The following is a 3,472-nucleotide window of genomic DNA, read 5'->3' as shown; positions in this document are numbered from 1 at the left end:
CCTCTCCTCTCCTCTCCTCTCCTCTCCTCTCCTCTGAAGTTAGCACTCTGCAATCACTGCAGACCTCAACCTCCAGCTCCATTTTAGACCTTTTGTTTGCCTTCCATATCTTTCATCTCACTGAAGCCCCCCCTGCCAACATCTGTAATGAGTCTGTCTCCCTTGCCAGATTTTAAGAATTTGCTTTTCATGCATTTCCTCCCTATTTTATCAGCTGCTCAAAACAGCCAACTATTCAGAGTCATTTTTTGATGTTTTGCTCTCCTTTGGCTGCCTTGATTCCTCTCCCAGTTATCTTGTTTGTCTTTTCCCCCTTTGATAAATCTGCATTATTCCTCCTTCCAACTCAGAATGCTTTGGTTCCTTTCTCTTCCCTCATGACTCTCAAACTCTGTAATCTCACCCACGAACATAACTTCAGTATTAACATTAAGTAGATGATGATACTAGGGATAATGCTGTCTCTCTGCTGGGCAGGGGACCTGGTGACAAAGGACATGGAAAAGGTACTCAAAATCTTGTTCACCTTGGTCTTTACTGGTAAGATGTCCTCAGCAATCCCAGGTGTCTAAGACTGGTGGGGAAGTCTGGAACAAGGAATACATATTCTTGGTGGATGAGGATCAGTTTAGGGAACATACTGCATACACACATGTCCAGGGGATCTGAAAGGACAAACCCATGAGTGCTCAGGGAACTGGTTGATGTTCTTGTGAGGCCACGTTCAATTATCTTTGAAAGCTTGTAACAGTTGAGGAATTAACTACGAATGTCACTCCTATTTTCAGACAGTGCAAAAAGAAGAATTCAGGGAACTACAGGCTGGTCAGTCTTGGTCCCTGGGAAAGTGGTAGAGCAAATAATTCTAGAAATAATTTCTAAGCATATGAAGAACAAGAAGATGTTTGGGAGTAGTCAGAATGCATTTATGAAGGAGAAATCATGCTTAACCATTCTGATTACTGTCTGCAGGGAGATGAATAGTTCAGCAGATGAGGGAAGAGCAGTGGATGTGGCATACCTTGATTTTAGTAACATGTTAGCAGTCTCCCGTAACATCCTTATTGATAAACCAATAAAGTATGGCCTAAATAAATGCACAGTGAAGTGGACTGAAAACTTCCGGTACTGCCAGGCTCAAAGTATTAGCAGCACAAAGTCCAGCCAGAGGCCAGTCTGGTAGCATACTGGTAGTATATCCCAGGGGTTGATGCTGGCTCCAGTGCTTTTAGGGCTCTCATTAATAACCTGGATTAGGCAGACTGCACCTTCAGCAAGTTTCCAGATGATACAAAACTGGAAGAAGTGGCTGGTACACCAGAGGGTTGCACTGCTATTCAGAGGAACTTGGACAGGCTGGAGAAATGAGCCCACAGAAACCTCCCAAAGTCCAGCAAAAGAAAATGCCAAATCCTGCCCCTGGGAAGGAATAAGCTCAGGCACTGCACAAGGCTGGGGACAACTCCCTTCTCAGCTTGACAGAAAATGACCTGGTAGGGGTCCTGGTAGACACCAAGCTGACCATGAGCCAGCAATGTGTTCTTGAGGCAAAAAGGGTGAACAGCCTCCTGGGCCACATTAGGCAAAGCATTGGCAGCAGGTTGCCGAAGGTGATCCTTCCCTTCTGCTCAGCCCTGGTGGGACACATCTAGGTGCTGGGTCCCTTTCTGGGCTCCCAAGTACAGGACAGACAGCGACACACTGGAGCAAGTTGTGTGAAGGACTATGATGATTTTTAAGGGACTGGAGCATCTCATACAAGGAGAGGATGAGAGAGCTGGGAGTTTTATTAATGTTCATAAAACCTAATGGGTGGGGTAAAGAAGATGAAGTCAGATGTTTCTTGGTGGTGCATAATGACAGGACAAGAGGCAATGGACACAAACCAAAATACGGGAAGTTCCATTTGAACAGTAGTAAAACTTTATTTGCACTAAAGGTGGTGAAACATTGGAACAAGTTACCTAGAGATGTTGCAGAGTTCTCTGTCATGGGGTTATTAAGAACTCAGCTGGACACAGCTCTGAGCAGTCTTCTCTAGGAAAGCCTGTTATGAGCAGGTAGTTGGACTAGACAATCTCCAGTGGTCCCTGACAACCCCAAATATTCTGTGATACTTTGATTCATGGTTCTACTTCTCTACCCTTTCCTTGTCTTTTTCTGTGTACTCAACAGATTCAACTTTTCTTTCTCTCCATTTGAGGAGTCCCATCCCTGATCTCCAAGCAACCTTCCTTCTCTATCACTGTGGACAATGTCACCATCCTGTCAAATGCTCATAACTTTGGTATCAGCTTCAACTCATACTTTCTCCCAGATAAGGCCTTTCCTCTTTATCTACCCATCTAGGCAAATGTCTTATCTCAGACTTTATCATTTAACATCTTAATTACCACAGAATCCCTCTCTCATTTTTGAAAGATGTGAATTTGCCCTGATGATATACCCTGGATGCAAAGGCCATTTCCCCACCTATAGCATTGACTTCCCTTCCCCATTTACATCAAAACTAGGCTGTCTGCATCCAACCAACCCACAAAAATATTTTCCAGAGCCCATGGATTTTCAAACGAGTGCTTTTGTATTTTCTTCTGTGCTACTCCCCATAAATATCTATATAAAATAACCTTGATATTCTCCTCCTTTCTCTGCAGTAATATCTAGAAAGTGCTGACAAGGGCTGGGCTGCAGCTGCTTGATTAGCATGGCCTGTCATACTGACCAGAACTTTCTTATTACATCCATGGGTCTCCATCTGTCTGTCACGATCTGTGGTTTCTTCATTTGAACTTAGATGTAAGTAATTTCATGCAGACAATGTCTATGTTTCTAGAGTGCCTGGCACAGTAAAATGGAGTTCTTGACTGGGACTGAAATGCAAATTATTGTCGTCAGATGATAAAAATAAACACAGATCAGTAGCAGTCACATTCAAAAGAAATTAGTGAAATTCCTCATGACCTCAATTAGAGAAATCCGCACAAGAAACGTTATAACTATCATAACTTGATTTTAAACCACAAAACATAATTAAACATTCCAGGTACTGGAATTAGTACTCACTTTTTGTATTTAACTTCTTAGAAATATGTAGGAATAATCCATCAAATACTTCCTGTAAGATACAGTTGTAACCTGGACGTGTGTTATTCTCAGTCTACCTGTAAAAAGACACAGAAAAAAAAATCAGTGCTTTGTTTAGTGATTTTTAACTTATTTTCTGCCCTAAATGAATTAAAAACCAGCAGTCAGGGCACATAAACCAGTCATCTATACATGTGGGGTTCCTGGTGTAATACCACCTCAGCACAGCACCAGGGCATGCTTAGTCATCCGGTGGAAATAAATGTATTTGTTAAATACAAACTAAGGCTTTCTGTACAGCACTCAGAATGAAATGCCTGTCCTTGGCTAAATGTGCAAACATCCACTCCTTTGCCAACAGAGTAATTTCCCAGTTGTTCTGTTGTAG

General features: G+C 42.4%; 1 protein-coding gene across 1 annotated transcript in view; it reads right to left on the bottom strand.

Moving 5' to 3' along the window:
- The window catches only part of LOC104499992 (teneurin-4-like), a 58,831-nt gene extending 55,670 nt beyond the window's left edge, over positions 1-3,161 (bottom strand). Inside the window, exon 1 of the mRNA XM_010143574.1 lies at positions 3,078-3,161. The gene's annotated coding sequence lies outside the window, so the exon portion shown is untranslated. The remainder of the gene's footprint in view (positions 1-3,077) is intronic.
- Between the last annotated feature and the right edge of the window lie 311 nt (positions 3,162-3,472).

Source organism: Buceros rhinoceros, unplaced genomic scaffold, assembly GCF_000710305.1.
Source record: "Buceros rhinoceros silvestris isolate BGI_N320 unplaced genomic scaffold, ASM71030v1 scaffold2319, whole genome shotgun sequence".
Taxonomy (NCBI): Eukaryota; Metazoa; Chordata; class Aves; order Bucerotiformes; family Bucerotidae; genus Buceros; species Buceros rhinoceros.
Note: the sequence above shows the minus strand (reverse complement) of the source record. Positions and strands in the feature narration are given on the sequence as shown.